The 18,763-nt window shown below is 41.3% G+C and overlaps 2 long non-coding RNA genes across 2 annotated transcripts in view; both read right to left on the bottom strand.

Annotated features, from left to right (window-relative positions):
• Positions 1–2,833: 2,833 nt before the first annotated feature.
• LOC126986072 (uncharacterized) lies at positions 2,834–9,772 on the bottom strand. Its single transcript, XR_007739262.1, has 3 exons — positions 9,221–9,772; positions 8,076–8,137; positions 2,834–5,695 (listed from the first exon to the last, which is right to left on the bottom strand). It is a non-coding gene; the product is annotated as an uncharacterized LOC126986072 (long non-coding RNA).
• A 6,395-nt stretch (positions 9,773–16,167) lies between these two features.
• LOC126986073 (uncharacterized) overlaps positions 16,168–18,763 on the bottom strand; it is a 3,915-nt gene continuing 1,319 nt past the window's right edge. Inside the window, exons 2-3 of the long non-coding RNA XR_007739263.1 lie at positions 18,169–18,228; positions 16,168–17,231 (exon numbers count right to left, since the gene is read on the bottom strand). This is a non-coding gene — a long non-coding RNA (uncharacterized LOC126986073). The remainder of the gene's footprint in view (positions 17,232–18,168; positions 18,229–18,763) is intronic.

The following is an 18,763-nucleotide window of genomic DNA, read 5'->3' as shown; positions in this document are numbered from 1 at the left end:
GCCCAGGTATTTGCCACAGCTTAACCGCTCAAGTCTGCACCATCGTGTTAACCACGTAGGCTTTCTCGCAGACCCAGCACTGCCACAAGAAGCTTTTTATGGGTCCAGTTTTACAAATCTGGCCGACGCTCTGTGCTGTTTATGGATGCGCGTCCGTGGCTTTATCGCTACGTAGCTACCATAAGGTAACCTCGACGGCTACGAGCACCACGGACTTTACCACCCGGGTCAATTCAGTGGATGGGCAAGAGTCCTCCCCGAAGCTAACATTCCCTTGTCCCCACCTTGCAGAGGAGTAAGTAGTTCATGTAGACGTGAACCTCAATTGTTTATAAATACATATTCCAGCTATGGTAGTATTATGTGATATTCCCTTGCCCCACCTTGCAGGAGTAAGTAGTTCATGTAGTTGTGAGCCTCAATTGGGCTCCACAGGCTCAGTGCAGCTGCCACAGCTGTGGAAAGTCAGCCACTAGTATTTCCTCTTCCTCTTCTTCATGTGGCTCCTCTCCTTTCAAAAGCTTTCATCACTTCACAGGCAAACCTTCTTTCTTCTTATCTTACATGATCACTTCATTTTACCTCTCCCTTTCTTGCCTTTCCCTATTAGGCTCAGCTGTTGCTGAGGACCTGGGGCTGTATACACAACTATTCTAAGAATAATACTAAGCCTTGCACTTAACAACTTTTAGCTAAGCATAGGCCCTTAAGTATTACTTAGAATTCCCCTTAGCAGACTCTAAGCTAAGTATTTTTTTAGCAAAATACTGGTATGAAGTGCATCGCCTAGCAAAACGATCACTTGCAAAAGCATTGTATATAGCTACCACAGTGCATATTATGCAAAGATGAAATAGCTATAATGAACTCAACATGTTATCTATCTGTACACAAAAACTTGTTTGGAAACAATAGACACAACAGTGGAGTAAATGATCGACAAAAATGAGCCTTCTTCTTCCTCTTGTGGTCTTTATTGCCTATGATCGTTATAAAGGTGCATCTTTTCATGTTTCCGGTGTACCTCCACTATTCTTTTATGTGTTTTGGTAAAATATGTATATTACTGCCCTGACGTCGTCTCCTCAGCCGCCGGTGACAACAAAGGCGTGGCCTTGACGTATCACACGGAATTACCAAATAATAAAAGTAAACAAGTCAAAAACAAACTAAATCTAACCAGACCTGATCAAACCTAACTATACCTAGCCTATGACCAACCTAACCTGACCCCTCTACCGCCAAAATGCAATGTGCTAAGATGCGTTAATTCACACTCCTCAATAGTTTGAAGTTTCTTCAATATTCAAGCTGTTTGTCACTGTACTGTATTCAGAGACCAACATACAACACATAATGCATTAGCCTCACGTGAGATGGCTACCATAATTTCAGACTTGTGTGTTCAGTGACTTTCTTGTTTATTTATTCTGATATATATCAACTTTCAGTCAGGTTACTCTGGTATATCTTTGCCTCAGTGGGTCAAGGCACACAATCATTAGTACTATTATAAAATGTTCTAATGTTTCCCGAGCTTCTACACCTATCTGATGTACTATAGATAGGTATAGGTACTTCTCCATTCATGGAGGCCACTTTTCTCAACTATCTTTGACAGGTCTCCCATTCACATTGTTTCACTCTGCTCCAGTGTCATCATATGCTTTCCCTCTCTGTATATTTCCTTTTTCCAAAGGGGATTGTCTTCAATTTCCAGTGTTATATTAATTTGGCCCATCGGTGTTCACTCATTTCCTCTCTTTGAAACTCAGCTTCCCCTTTGTTAACCTTTCTCAGAAGCTTCACCCCATTTCCCCTGAGAGCATATGAACACTATCATGCCAACTGGTCTTGAATGACTTCTAATCTCTAACCATGTGTTTCTATTACCTCTAAGATATTGTTTCCCAGCACCCGCTGTCCTAGTGCTGGTGTGAATTTCCATTATTATGTTTAAAGATAAGTTTCCATTCCATACCAAAGTCATTTAGGATCAGGCAAAATCCTTCCACTAATACTACATCATCTGCATAACCTAGGCAAAGCAATACAACTTCTGATGTGTGGGGCTTTATTACTTTTGCCTATATCCACATATACACATGGAGGAGGGGGAATGATTATGAGCAGAAAGGATTGATTGATTATGTGGCAGTAGATGGAAGACTGAGAAAGGATATCTGTGACGCGAAGGTAGTAAGCGGGATGTTCGATGGCTCTGACCATCTTGCAAAAGTGGGTGTTTGAAAAGAAAGGTGAAGTAAAAAAGGAAATACTGAAGATAGAAAAGTTACAGGAAAAAAGAAATAAAAGATGAGTATAACGTGAAATGGTAGATGCCTTAAGTGAAAAATGGGAAAGTGTGAAAGATAGTACAGATACTGAAAAAGTTTTTAGAACATTTAAAGAAGTAGTGTTAACTACAACAAAAAAGTGGTAGGGATGAAAGTGGTGAGAGATGGAAAAAGAAAAGGAAATTCATGGTGGACAGAAGAGATAAGGAGGATAGTAAAAGAGAAAAGGGAACTTTTTAAAGAAAACTTAAGAAAGAAATGTGGTTGAGCAAGTAAAAAGGGAAAGGAAAAAGAAATATAGAGAATGCAAAATGAAATTAAAACAAGCAATAAAAGAAAGTAAGAAGAGAGTTGAAGACTTTGGAAAAGACTAAGTGAAAAATATAAAGGGAACAGGAAATCATATTGGAAAGAAGTAAAAAACGAAAGAAAAGCATCACCCCAATAATATCTCCCCAAGGAAAATTAATGAAGTTATGGATGAGAGTGGAAAGATGTTCAAAGACGGGGAAGCTGTGAAAGAGACATGGAGAGAATATTTCAAAAACTTAATGAATTTTGAGGATGGACGTCCAGCAGCTGTTACAGCAACAGTTTTGAGCGGAGGTAGAGGAGGAGTATATAAAGAAAGAAGTATAACATATGAAGAAGTAAATCAGGCATTAAAAAGATTAAAAAATGGAAAAGCAGCAGGAACTGATGGAATCAATCAAATATTTTCCTTCAGGATGGTAGTAGAAAAAATAATAGCAAAAGGAAAGAAACTATACGCTGCCTTCATGGACTTTGAAAAAGCTTATGACAGATTCGATTGGATTGCATTGTGGGATGTTTTAAAGATTTATGGTGTGGGAGGAAAACTGCTTAGTGCAATAAAGTCTTTCTATGAGGATGCATCTGCATGTGTCAAAATTGGTGGAGAAACAAGTGAACATTTTGAGATAAAGGTGGGATTAAGGCAGGGGCGTGTCATGTCACCATGGTTGTTCAATATTTATATGGATGGTGTCATGAGAGAAATAAAGGGCAAAGCTGGAGTAAAAATGTATGCTGAGGGAAGGCAGTAGGTGCTGAATTCAATCCTGTTTACTGATGACACAGTGCTCATTGCAGAAAATGAAAGTGACTTACAATACTTGGTCAGTGATTTTCATAGCGTCTGTAAAAGGAGAAAGCTGAAAGTAAATGTCAACAAAAGTAAAGTGATGGTTTGTGAGGGGAGTAGAAGTGAAGTTGTAGATTTTGTATGCCCATATAGAGTGGGAACTGAATGTGAAAAAGAATGCAAAATAATTCTGAATGGTGAAGAAATGGAGGAGGTCAATGAGTTTAAGTACCTTGGATCAGTTATCAGTTGAAAATACAATAATAGTACCAACCCTCACATATGCAAGTGAAACATGGGCCTGGAATGAAAGTCAGAGGTCTAGAGTGCAGGCAGTGGAAATGAGTTATTTGAGGAGTGCTTGTGGTGTGAGTAGAATGGATGGAATAAGTAATGAAAGGGTGTATGAGCGTTTTGGAATGTGTCATGGGGGTGAAGGGAATAAGTGACTTTAAAGTGGTTTGGCCACATGGAGCGAATGGAGGAGAGTAAGATGACCAGAAGGGTGTATGTGAGATTGAGGGAGGGAATGTTAGAGGACGACCTCCAGTGAAATGGAGAGATAGGGTGCAGGAGTACGTTAGGGAGAAGGATGAGAGATCCTTGAGAAACTTTGAGCAGGCAAGGAGGGAGTGTCCGGATAGAGAAAGATGGAAACTTCTGCCGTGGCCATCCCCTGGTGGAAGCTCCTAAGAGCAGGCGTCGATGAGATGATGATGATGAATGAATTGATGGAATCACAGCAGAAATGTTGAAGTGTGGAGATGAAGTTACTATATGGATGGTCAAGATATGTGAAGTGGCATGGGAGAGGGGGGGAGGTGCCAGCAGACTCGACAAAAGCCATCATGGTCCCAGTTTACAAGGGGAAGGGCAGGAGAGGTGAGGTGGGAGTTGTAGGGGTATAAGTCTGCCGAGTGTAGGCTACCCGGAAAGGTATATGGAAAAGTCATAATAGAGAGAGCGCAAAGACTTACAGAAGAGAAAATCAGTGAAGAACAAGGAGACTTCAGGAAGGGAAGAGGATGTGTGGATCAGATATTTTCCTTCAGGATGGTGTTTTATTAGAAAAAATATTAGCAAAAGGAAAAAATACTATGCTGCCTTCATGGATCTAGTTATTCTAAAGAAAGTTTATGACAGAGTCGATTGGCTGGCATTGTGGGACGTCTTAAAGATATATGGTGTGGGAGGAAAACTGCTTTATGCAATAAAGTCTTTCTATGAGGATGCATCTGCATGTGTCAAAATTACTGGAGAAACAAGTGAACATTTTGAGATGAAAGTGGGCTAAGGCAGGGGTGTGTCATGTCATCGTGGTTGTTCAATATTTATATGGATGGTGTTATGAGAAATGAAGGGCAAAGTTGGGGAAATTGAAGTAAAAATGTATGCTGAGGGAGGGAAGGAAGTGGGTGATGAATTCAATCTTATTTGCTGATGACACGGTGCTCAATGCAGAAAATGAAAGTGACTTACAAAATTTGTTCAGTGTTTTTGATAGTGTATGTAAAAGGAGAAAGTTGAAAGTAAATGTCAACAAAAGTAAAGTGATGGTTTGTGAGCAGAGTAGAAGTGAGGTTGTAGAGTTTGTATGCCCATATAGAGTGGGCATTGAATGTGAAAAAGAATGCCAAATAATTTTGAATGGTGAAGAAATGGAGGAGGTTAACGAGTTTAAGTACCTTGGATCAGTTATGTGTAAGCATGGTGGTACAGAAGGAGAGAAAAGAGAAAGGGCATTGCAAGGATTGATTTTTTTTTTTTTTTTTTTTTTTTTACGTCGCTGCCTGTTGCGCCGGTAGGCATCTTCCTGGTGGGGCCTGATGGTCGGCCCAAGGCTTCTTCCAGGTGGGGCCTGATGGTCGGCCCAGCCCGTTCTGGCGCAGGCGAGTGTTTATAGTGGCGCCATCTCGCATTGGCTCATGCTGCCCCCCGGAACTCGTTATTGATTCGCTTGGACGGCTTCCTCTAGAGTCCGGGTTGATGGGTGGTCTTCAGGACAGCATGTGGGTAGTTTTAAGCCACTCGGCGGTGACTGAAAAATCCGAGTGGTAGCGTGGGGATTCGAACCCGCGTCGTCCAGCACGCGGTGAATGTGGGCCCAGTACGCTACCAGTCCGGCCACCACCGGAGAAGCTGCGGATCCATCTCTGGCATGCCATCTCCTTGTTGGGGGCTGAATTTCTCCATGGCATGGACTGGACCTCTGCCGGACAGCTGGAGAAAGCTGCCATGGCACAAACCCGACTGATGGAGACAACTGATTTCTTCTTCCACATCATGTTTGGCCCTGAAATATGAGTACAAGTTCAAATAAACAATATATATATATATATATATATATATATATAGAGAGAGAGAGAGAGAGAGAGAGAGAGAGAGAGAGAGTATAAATGGGCAGGAGATTTTCTCGTAAACATGTTTCATTAAAAGTGATTGTCATTTCAGCGTTGATTATTTTCTTTAAGATGTTCTCTTTTTGTCTAAGGAGTGTCTTATTCTCTTTAGGGAGTTTGTTGATGGTATCCCCGTAGGGTATCATCTGCGTAGCCAGATCGCGATTTCGGGTCCTGGACCCTTCTTCAGTGGCGTTGGGAGTGAGTGTGTCCATCTCGAGGTGTGAGAGGAGAATGACTGGGTGTCCACGCTGGGCTGCCTTTATACGGCTGGCTCCCCGGGGTTCCTCGCTGCCTCGGCTCCTGATTGGCTGAGCGTTGCCGGCTGGTCACCTTTCCTCATGCTTGGAAGAGCCTGCAGATCTTGTTGTTGGATGTTAAGATTTGGCTCCATATCCTTGATGTATAACGCTTCTAAGATGGGCAGGCGTCTGTAGTCGTTGCATGTTGTAATTATTTCGGTATTTTCTTCCAGAGTTTTTCTTGTAAGTTTCGTCTTATGTACTTGCTCAGTGTGGGTCTTGGGCGCTCCTGATGCAAGGTGATAGCTGAGTCGTCTGCTTAATCTCAGTGTCGTCATGCCGATATAGGTTGATTGAAGGGCTGCACAGTTCCCTTGGTTGCAAGTGAACCTATATACAACATGTGACTGTTGAGTATTCTTTTTGTCAACTGCTGGGCTGTTTCGTAGTAGGAGATGGCTGGTCTTCTTACTTCTGTAGTAGATGGTGAGGCTTATTTTCTTTTCTGGGTTGGTGGGAGTGACATTTTCTTGTGATTTGGCGCATTATACGCTTCGTCTTCTTTGTAGTTTGTGGAGAAGTGTGCTTTATAGTAGAGTTTGATGGGCTCGTTCTTCTCCGCCGTGTCTTCTTTTTCACAGTACCATTTGTCCACAGTCTTCTTAACTTGCTTTTCAATGTCGTTGGTGTTGAATCCGTTGCTGAGGAGTACATTGGTTGATCTGCTTATTTCTCCATGGACTTCTTTCCACGTGCTGCAGTGGGTGATAGCTCTTCTGATGTAGGCGGCAATGGTAGAGTCTTTGTATCGCTGAGGGCACTCGCTTCTACCGTTGAGACACTGGCCATTGTTCGTCGGTTTTACGTGACGCTAGGAGAAGTTTTCTTGGTTCTGGGTGACGAGTACATCCAGGAACGGCATTCTCCCCTCGGCGCTTCTTTCTATTGTGAACTTAAGTCCTGAGATCTCTTGTAGGCAGGTACGTATGTCTTCCATGTCTTCTTCGTCTCCTCTCACACCTCGAGATGGACACACTCACTCCCAACGCCACTGAAGAAGGGTCCAGGACCCGAAATCGCGATCTGGCTACGCAGATGATACCCTACGGGGATACCATCAACAAACTACCTAAAGAGAATAAGACACTCCTTAGACAATAAGAGAACATCCTAAAGAAAATAACGCTGAAATGACAATCACTTTTAATGAAATATATATATATATATATATATAAAAATATATATATATATATATATATATATATATATATATATATATATATATATATATATATATATATATATATATATTAATTGGGATGTTTTTCTTGATTAGTGTACTATACTAAAAGAGGTTAACCTGGTAGCTGCAGGGATCATGTTTCTTAAAGGCCCCTCCGAGCGAGAAAAATGAGAAAAAATCATCACTCACGCAAACCATTTCATAATATATATCAACACATTTGTGATCAGTTTATGCATCATCTATTTTTGGGGGTTTATATCATGACAAAAATGTGGCCCGTCGCTGGTACACGGTAAAGCCACAAATTTGGCCTGTTGCTGCTACCAGGTTAAGTTGGACTATGAATGGACAGATGTTGTTTTAAGAGCATCTGAAATAAACTTATGGGACTGATATATGATAATTAAATCTGTGATATTTATTAAGATGTGTCCAGTGATTTAATTGGCAAAGAATTGCAAAACACAAGCTAAGAAAATAAAAGTACTGAACCGATTGACGTATCGACACAGGAAATGGCCGTCGGAGAAATAAGAATGGATTAGTAATATACCCTTAGCAAGAACTAAAAGACATTGCATCGACATAAGTATGTGATAGAATAACAGGCATTATCTACATGAGTTATTTACTGCACAGTGCACACTATATGGGCTGGCAACATTGTCTTATTTTCTAGCAATTGGAGTTGCTTATATTGTGCATTATATTCTTGCATGGGAATGACTGCTTGATGCTGGATGATAAAAACTAAATGATTAAACAATAATGTTATGTGGCGAATACCAGCTTGAGGTCACTCTAGGTCTAGGAGGACTTGCTTGTTGTTGTCAATGTCATCACGATCACTGCAAATAGATACATTACAATTAGAAATGCTTTGGTACCTGCCCTATATCTATATCTATACTTGTCCAGAAGTCAAAACTCTTGACTCATGGACCAATTTGCAATTTTTTTTGTTCAAAAAGATTTTAGCATTGTTGATTGACTTTAATAGCTATTTGGGAGTAAGACTAAGAATAATCATAAAATTCACTTTTAGATCTTCATAAGAAAGGAAGCTGGAAATAACAAAAGCCATAATATACTGTGAACTAATTAATTTTAAATGTGAAAAAAAAAGACATGACCAAAACAAATTAAACAATACTACAATGCTAGCTAGCATGGGTATTAGTATCATTTTGCAACACCCAGGGATTCCTGGGAGGTATTTTACAGAAAGGATAGCTACCATTCGTTAAGTAGAATCAATGAGGTTAGGTGACGTTTATAATTTTTTGTTAAGTTAAAATAAGGCAACATTCTGAATGAGTTAGTTTGGTAAAAAATTTACGTCCAAAATCAAAATGTTTGTTTAAAAAATAGTCAGTAACACAAATCGGAAATTTATCCGAGTTAGGAGAGGTGAACTTATATTAAGTTAGGTATGTCAGAGCAAGGTTTCTAAACAAGTTGATTTAGGATTAAAGGAAAAAAGTCGTAAGTGATGCAAGCTTGAGTACTAGAGCAAGTTCGGTTTAAGAGCTACCGGTACGTCAAATTGATTTGGTTTGGTTACTAAAAATAAGCAAAGGAAGGTAATTTTGTTAGGACACTTCTGACATTTAAGTTAGGTTAAAAATATCAACTTTTCTAAGTAATTGTTGATTTGGTTAAAACTGGCTATCTTAAATAACAGATTAAGTTGAAATAACTATATGTCAATGATAAATTTACCCAGGTTAGGTTTGGTTTATCGCCGCTGGGAGGTTAGTCAAGTAAAAATTAAGTAATAGACACTAGTGACCCAAATAGGTATTGTTTAGGGTTTGGTAAGATTGGTGGGAAACGTTTGTTGAAGTCAGTCACAAGATTAACAGGTGTGTTAGGTTTAAAGAGTTGAATATTGTAAAGGATAAGTCTGGCGAGGTAAAATATTGGCTCACCTGTGTTCGTTCCTTGGGTAGGAGTCTGTGGCTGCCGGTGTTGATCACAGGTAAGACACACGTGCACCAGTGATGACTGGACCTTCACAGACTACCTAAGGTGAGTGATAACAGACACTGGATGCCCTCCAGGCGATGGCTGGGGGCTGTATAACGCCAGCCACACACTGCGGCCCGCGGGGCTTCCAGCAAGGTTACTCCCAGGGCTCCTTGTGTAACAGCCTGTGGATGGTGGCAGGCGGTCACCAGCCATCGCTTGGAGGGTCTCCAGTGTCTGTTATCACTCAATCTCTGTCAGCCTGTGAAGGTTGCACCTGCATTTTACCTGTCGGCGAACACCACTTCGGTCGTGATGGCCATGTAGGTGTTTCCAAGGTCCGCCTCGCCGAACCACTCATCTCAGCACGGTCAGCACAGTCCACAGATATTTCAGGATGAGTTTCAAATCATTACACGCCTCCAATTCGTCTGGACGAGGCAGATATATTAGGAGGTGATGCCTTTCATCCCGCTGTAATCCACCATGTTGCAATACTTATGCATTTTTAACGGTGCTATGGGAGCCCCACAGATCTGTATTACCTAGATTGGACACGCCTATTTTGTTTACATTGCGCGCCGCGAGCGGGCTTGGCGCCATTTTGAAAGATTGCACCACCAGAATATTAACATGCAAACATGGTAAGGAGCGCACTAAAAACAGCTCCCAAAACCTTAATTCTGGTCCGATTTCAAAAATGTAAAAACCGACACAATCAGGAAAGAGAGTTCTATCTGGATATCTAACAAATGGCAACTATCATTTGGACATATGCACATATGCAGGGTGTGAATATGAAGGCCAGGGCAAGGAGTTCCAAAGAAACTCTTGTGAATGGCTCATTTTTTCTATTTTGCTCAATTTGATTTTTTTTAATTATATTATGAGGATAGACTGTAGGCCTACTGTATGTGTAGGCTTTCAAAGACAACGACTGTTTTGTAATTGTATACTTTATTTTACATATTTTAGGCTACATAAAAAAGAGGTGGTCACCAAAAATTTAGGCAGGTATAAAATAATATAATATTCATTCCCATTGCTTGACTTGCCCTCACACATTTTACTGTCCCTTAAACAACACCAACTTGTTTAGTTTCTGTCGCACACTCCTGGCCTGGAACTTTTGTGTGTGTAGCCACATGATAGTACCTCACATTGAAGTAGATCTTGACCAGCAAACGGACCAAGTCATAACTGTGGTTGTCTATTCCTTGTGCTGTATCCATAACATGCGAGTGCAAACACAGGACATCAGGGTCATCATCTCGTAATACAAGATACTGCAGTCGCACCAGGCTGATCTTTGGGTTTACATACTTCATACTGGATAGGTCTCTCCAGTGGCTGACCATTAGGTCTACCAATCTAACCAAATCTACCCTAACATAACCAATCCTAATATATCCTAAACTATCCAATTCTTACCTAAACCAGTCTATCCTAACCTAAACTAACCAATCCTAACCTAACCTGATCTAACCTAGTCTAACCTGTCTTAACCTATCGTATCCAAACACATTTCCGTATCGATTTTTAGTATTACATTGGTCCTACAAGACCATTATATGCACTCCAGAGTGGTTATTAAGTACTCACAGCAGAAAGAATATAACAGCAAATCTTATTATCCACCTACTTCACCCTATCAGAGAGATCAACACTCCACAAACTCTCTGAACAAAGGGCTGGGAGTGGGAGTGTTCTCTGTTTTACACTCGATTTTCGGGTATTATCATATAAAACTGTGACCAAAATTGACTTACTTATGAAATGAGATTCCTCTACTCTTCGTAACTTTATTTTTGTAGTTCTTGCAGTTAATTACAAAGCACTGGGTGCCTTTTGTTTCTTCTTTCCGCGTTTTCCCCATGCTTTCCCCATACAGCTGATGACTGGCGCAACCTTTCAAAATGGCGCCTGTGAATCTCGCCCGCGGTCACGTGATGTCCAATCTAGCGAAGCTAATAAATTATATATCTGTGTGGAGCCCCTTCCCCGCCTTAAATTTTCCGCCCGCTAAGTGCTCCAGCTTCAGCGCTAAGCGGCCCGGCGCCATTTTAAGTAGAAAACTTAACGATTCTTTGCCGTTAAGTGCACTTAGCGATGCTAAGAACGTTTGTGTATACCGCCCCTGCTGTATAAGATATCAGTGAGTCGCTGTTATTAAGTGACTGCCTTAAAGCGCTGTACATTTCAAGATCGTCATCGAGTGATTGCCCCGGAGGCCTGTAGGGGACAGATATATTTAAATTGACTTTTGTAATGTTTACTCGCACACACAAATGTTCAACGTTACTGTCTCTTGGTGTTCTGTCAGTGGGTTTCAAATATCTTTTGACAAAAAGGGCGAGGCCACCACCCTTACGGTTGTATTCTGTACTTAAATCAATATTTGTGGTGTCGATAAATGTTTCGGTTATAGCAATTACGTAAAAAAATTATGTCAGAGCAAGACATATCAGTTCATCAAACTTGTTTCTTAGACTACGCGCATTGAAACTAAGGACTTTTAAGTTATCTTGAGGCTTGGTAATAGAGGTGGTGGTACGTGCGGGTTCATGTTTACGCGTTTGTTGCGAACTTGTGATGCACGGCGCGGCTATTTACTCGGGCGGGCTGGAGGGACATGGCCGAGAGCATTTTTTTGATCGGTTGTCACGTACTGCGTCGTTTAGGAGCCTTCCGAATCTGGCTGCCCCGATGGGGGACAGGTGTATTCTGTCCCTGTGGAAGAGCTCATGCACGCTGTCCGTAGAAATTGTCCCAGGCGTTGAAGAACTCAACGTCAAGCTCTCTGCAAAGAGTCTAAGCAGTTGTTGAGGCTGAAAGCCTTACTGAAGAAGTCGCTCTCATCCCACGTCCGTGGTAGAACTCATGAAATCAAAATGTTAGAGGATTTAGACTTGTACTGCTGGATGAGCCTACGGTACTTGTCCAGCAGTTCCTCAGACCGGGTCGTGGTGACGTCGTTCGTACATATGTGGAGAACAAAAAGCGAGTCATTATAGGCCTCAGCGGAGAGCTCGTCCAGGGCAGCTGTGATGTCGTCAACTCCAGCTCCGGGATAACAATAGTTACGCCTACGAAGGGGAACTCTTTCACATAATTCATCCACCTGATGGCGAACCATAGAGTCCCCGGCCAAGAAAGGTGCTCTGCTTCTCGTCCTCCTCCTCCAGTATGGCAAATCGATCTGTTGCGCAGTGGCAGTATCGTAACCAATGAGGTTCATCCGAGGTGCGTTTTGCTTCCTATGCGTAGAGCTCCCTTGTTTAGGGTATTGGGAAAGGAGCAGTACGGCTATCCCTCTGACTGGGAAGGTAGCCTACCCCATCCTCACCTTCACGTGGTGCGCACCGTTAGTATACCCTGCGGGGTAGAACCAACGGGGAGGGGGGCGGTGACCATCAACTGCTTTGTTTTAATCCTTTTAGCCTTGACAAGGAGCAAGTCTCCATAACACCACATTGGACTAGCCACCCATTGGTGGCCTCTAATACTTTTATCGAGTTTTTAGAGGCAGGAGCGATGGCCAGAGGGAGGCAGAAGAGAAAGGAATGTATGAGACTGGTGTCTATTAATGTGAATGGTTTAGGTGGTAAGGGAAAGAGGAGAGTGATGATTGAAAATTTTGTAAATGGTAGAGTGGATGTGTTGGGAGTGTGTGAAACACATATTCGAGGAACTGGTGTGAGTGATGGTAGAGAGGGTACGTGGGAGGGTGTGCCTGGGGGGGTTGTATGGACGGGGATAGATGAGAAGTATAGAGGCAGGAGTAAGGAAGGATATGTGCTGTTGTGATGTCTGAAAGAGTGTGGAATGGCGTGACTGATTATGGTTGGAAGGGATCAAGAATTGTGTGGGTGAAAAGAAAAGTAGGTTTAGAAAAGTATGCATGGGTGTGTATTTATGCACCAGTAAATGTGAAAAGTAAAAAAGGACTGAGAGAAAGGGAAGCTTTTTGGAAGGAAGTGAATGCATGTTTGAAGAGTTTTGAGAAAGAAAGGAAACTTATTATGATGGGAGATATGAATGCTAAAGTGGGTGATGAATGTGTGATGGATGTGGTGGGAAAATGGGGGATACCTGGGAAGAATGAAAATGGAGAGTGCCTGGTGGATGTCAACCAGCAGATAAGATATACTTCGTCTGGTGTGAAAATATATTTTCAGCTCAAGTAAAGTCGCCACATATTTTTCATTTTCCTATTTTTCTTGTTATAATGGAGTTGTTTAAGAAACCAGGGTGCTTTCGTTGCAAAATACAACTCTTGAACTTTTTTTTTACATAGAAATTCAGACTTTATTCTATTCTCGCACTACATTGTTGGTGAAGAAAAATTTGGTGCAGTCTGAATTTACTTGTTTACAATTAAGTTGTGTGCCATTATTCCTCGTTTGCAATTTTAAAGTGTCATCAATCCACATTCGTGAAGCCATTAAGTATTTTAAAACATTCGATCAGTTTTCCTCGGAGGCGACGTTTCTCAAGAGAAAATAAGTTGACGGGAGTTTATTACTGGTAAGCTGGAATCCCTCCCTACAGCGATCTTTGTGCGAGAGCGGCGAGTCTGCCGAAGCGAATGAACGCCGTCACGGCGCGATATCTGTTTGGAGGCGATTTTGACCCTATGTATATATATTCACATCGGGACATATCTTAAACCATCAGAATCAGAAAAGCATGCAGATTTAGGATCTGTGCTTATAAAAATGATGCGACGAAAACCAGTTGAGTATTAAGGAGTTGAAGGGAAATAAGTGCAAGCAAATGTGTATTATACAGGATATGTACCTGTAACGGTCCAAATGTGTATTCTCATATCATCACCATCATCACCATTGTTTTCTTTTATCATCTTCATCACCATCATTTCCTCATATCATCACCATCATCACCATTGTTTTCTTTTAACATCTTCATCACCATCATTTCCTCATATTGTAATGGTCTAAATGTGTAAGGAGTAAGTGAGTATGGAATGCAAGTGAATGAATGACTATATATTACAACAAACGAGCAAGAGAGCGGATGTGTGGACGGGTGAACGAGTGTGTGTGATAAGTAGAGATTATTGGCGTGAATGAGGGTGTGAATGGATGAAAGACGTTTCTGAAATCCTCATCTCTAGTCTCGAACCCTAGAGTGATTATTAGTTAGCTAGCGATAGATTATCTAGTTATAATGCAGAGGTCAGGGAGTACAACGGGGAAGTGGAGTGCGCAATGAGAGGGAGTCACGTGAGGGAAGGGGGAGGAGCTTAGCGGGGAGGAGACAAGACGAGAAGGCAAGGCAGGGCGAGGCACGCAAGCAGAGAGTGAGCCGAAGAGCCGTGAACAGGACCCACGTTTTGCTGAGGGGTTGGCTTAACCGTCAATCACAGCCCTGTGAACACCACCAACCACGACAAGCACGGCAAAGGCGAGGCAAGGCACAGCAGAGCACAGCAAGGCAAGGCGGAGCAAAACACAGCAAGGCGAGGCGAAACAAAGCACGATTTGGCAAGGCGAAACAAGCAGGGCAGAAGCAGCCTCTTCAATCACGCCCCAGCCTCATAACTAGGGATGGGCAAGTACCGTTAATTTGAGTACCGGTAGTACCGGTACCGAAAACTCAGGTACCGTTAGTACCGGTACCAGTACCGGTACGCGAAGGAGTATTTTTTTTTATCTATGACTTCTGATGAAATTCCCAAATAAATTTCCTGTTAAGAAAACTCTCTCTCTCTCTCTCTCTCTCTCTCTCTCTCTCTCTCTCTCTCTGAATGAAGTGAATTTTATTTTTTCGATAAAAATATAGCATGTATAGTTATTATGAATGTACTCGATCATAGTCTAATAACAATAAACAATATTTATTAGCAACCTAAAAAGAAAAAGAATCGGACATGAAGAATTATCCAGTAACTCCAATAAATAAATAAAATAATAAAATAATGGAAACGGGAGCTGTGATGGAAACGGAAAGCAGGACAAAATGGTGGGAACTTGGGGAGACGGTCAGCGAGGCAGTGACTCAGCGTCTACACATGGCCCATACCAGGTACCGGAACCGGGTACCGCGAAGAATCGATTCCTCGCGGTACCAGGTTCCGGTACCCCTACCGCGAAGCCTCATTATCACTCGGGTGCCGGGAAGCGTCATGATCACTCGGCACTGCGCATTGCCGCTAGTACCGGTACCGTTTGGATCTTAGTGACGCTCGGCGCTCGCCCGCCCGCCTCCATGTGGTATCACGCGGTATGGGCCGTATGTAGACGCTGAGTCACTGCCTCGCTGACCGTCTCCCCAAGCTCCCACCATTTTGTCCTACTTTCCGTTTCCATCACAGCTCCCGTTTCCATTATTTTATTATTTGATTTATTTATTGGAGTTACTGGATAATTCTTCATGTCCGATTCTTTTTCTTTTTTAGGTTGCTAATAAATATTGTTATTGTTATTAGACTATGATCGAGTACCCATATCACCGAGATATCCACTCACCGAGTGGTGATCTCTCTCATATGATAAAAGCAAATGAGACAAAATAAGGCAACTCATAGTGTTAGAAGATAGCAGGAAAGTTATGCTGCAGTATGTGACACACCAAATTACAGGGCAGAGAGTGGTATGTATTTCATAGGCTACATCAGTAAACATGTAGCATTTATTGCAGGAACCACACATTAAAGTTGGATGTAATAAAATATGTTTTTAGCACATATTAAAGTTGGATGTAATAAAATCATTTGATATGAAACTCCTTGAACTGGCCAACCAACCCCCCCCCCCCCCCTTCGAAAAAGCATTATTTTTCACAAGGTTTATGAGGCATTAGTCAAGAATATCAACTGCCATTACATTTTGTCAAAAAAAAAAAATCATACCTATGTGATTATGTATATCCTATAAAGCAGAAAAAATTGCATGCTGTAATACAAACAAGATTACTCCTGGAAGCCACATTAATGATGCCAGACACGTGATGATAGACACTTAGTGTGATGAAATTACATGCTGTATTTCACATTATGAAACCAAGCCAAGTGTCACTGCAGCACATATTAGGTAAGGCAGACACCAAAAGCTTGTTACCTGAACAAGATTAAATATAACAGGCAAAATCCACAATAAAGCATTGCATACTGTTGGGTAGGGAAGAGAACAAATGCTTCCAAGCATTACACCTGAAATAAACAATGGCAGATGTTCAAAACTTGTGAGCTGAACAAGATCTGATTTATAACAAGCAAAACCAACAATGGTGCATTACATGCGATATCTGGCAGGGGATTCCTTGCAGTACAACTGGAAAGTGGCAGACACCTAAAGCTTGTTAACTGAACAAGATCTGATTTATAACAGGCAAAACCAACAATGGTGCATTACATGTGATATCTGGCAGGGGAGATAAATGATTCCTTGCATTACAACTGGAAAGTGGCAGACACCCAAAGCTTGTTAATTGAACAAGATCTGATTTATAACAGGCAAGCCCAACAATGGTGCATTACTTGCAATATTTGGCAAAGTATATGGAAAAAAATTCTTGGCGTAACAAGAGTAATACTAAATAATGGCAAATCCCACGAAGTTTCTCTTCTTTTGACAAAGCCTGTGCAGGGCTGTCAGAGTCTGTTTGCTCCAGCCAACATTTACCGAAATACCCCTGAGTCATGAGTGAAGTGTTGAAACTGAAGGCAAGTGAAATCCTGTGCTTAGAAATCCATTAGCATTTGGACTTTGATGGTATAAGGCCAGAGCAAACCTCCTCTCTTGTAACCCATATCTCCTACTAGGCTTAGATCTTGGCATCTTGCAGCATGTTGAACCTGACCTAAGAAAAAATCCATCCCTATTGGATCTAAAAAAATTGCTGGCTCTGGATAAAAACTGCCCAGGAGTTGTAACAGCCTGGGCTTTGAGCTGCCTTGCCTCCCGGCGCAGACGGCAGACTGTTGTGTGCAGCAATTTTCACTTTTCATGTCTGAAAATACATGAAAAAATATTTAATCACAATTAATCACAATTCTAAATAATGAAATATGTGCATGTAATTGCATTATTTTCAGTGCTATAAGGACAGTGAATCTAAGCATTGACATTATGTCTGCACGCCAGCTTCGATGGAAGGCTTCACTTAGATTGTCTGACAAGAGTAATATTTTCAGATGGGGGAGAGGATACAACTGGAGACTCTTGACAGATATAATGTCAAGATCTACAAGCACCCATTTACCATATATATCTTTGATGTTCAGTCCATACTAAAACATTTGTCAATGTGTTGCCATCCAAGTGAATCAAGAATGAGTTCCGGGCGGCAGCATGAGCCAGTACTAAATGGCGCCACTATAAAAAAAAATTGCCTGCATCAAGACGGGCCTGGGCCGACCGCCAGGCCCCTGAAGAAAACCTACCGGCGCTATAGGCAGGTGGGAAAAAAAAAAGGATCACATCAGAAGAATGGACAAAGGTTTGTTAGTGGCACTTCAAGGTTATGCTACTTCTTCAAAGATTGTCCAGTCATGGTTTAAAGTGGAACAGGATAAACAAGAAACAGGTAGGTATCTGTGGACACTACTGTTACTATCAATTGCCAGCCTATGTCAAAATTTGAACCTATGCTATCAAAAACATAAGACCCATATGCTGATCACTCGACTAATCGTAACGGTACTACACCCATAGAAACATAATAGAGTTGAAATATATCATTCAAAATGTCAACCTTTTAACATACCTTTTTTTTAAGATATGAAGCCTACTGGTGTAACAGTTAAATATTGAACTCAATTTGTATGCAGAGATGTGAAGTATGTTATTAAGCTGTAATGTTTCCAACACATTAGTTGTGATTAAAGCAACATGGAATAGTAACTATAAAGAGGAAAAATTTTCACTGAGAACAAGAGGTTCCTTACTATATTGTGATGAGCTTGATGGCCGAGTCGAGTTTCCTCCAACCCCATCAAGTTCACACCCTGTTGAGAGGCAATTTTTTAATCAAAGTGAAAAATGGATGCAAATGGTCACTAAAACTAGTTATTTTATTATTCTTGGTGTCACAAATTCGGGCAAAGAATTTAGGGAAGGACTCCTGGACTTGGCGTCACTGATGAGGTAAATGATCTCGTGCACTCATTGGGCTATAATACATGCATTGTTATAATGTGTATTATTGTCTTGTTACTGTATATTACCTACTGATAATGGAAATACATGTCAGGATTAATCATCAAATACAAGGAAAAAAGAATCATGTATGGAAATTGTGAACTTTTAAGTTCATGTAACAAACAAGGTTTATTATACACAAAAAGGTTGGATACTTCAGATGTAAAAGATTTTTGGATATAACATCACCCCCTTCCTCTATATTGGTTCTTTAAAGCAAGGGTTAACTACAGCTGATTATTAGTTGCGGCAGGTTTCACGACACTTTTTTTAGTGCAAAGCATCTGGAAATCAATGATCATTATAAGGAGTACTTCTCATGAGTAGCTACTAAAACTTGAC

Source organism: Eriocheir sinensis, chromosome 61 (assembly GCF_024679095.1).
Source record: "Eriocheir sinensis breed Jianghai 21 chromosome 61, ASM2467909v1, whole genome shotgun sequence".
NCBI lineage: Eukaryota > Metazoa > Arthropoda > Malacostraca > Decapoda > Varunidae > Eriocheir > Eriocheir sinensis.
This window is presented reverse-complemented; position numbering and strand designations above follow the sequence as displayed.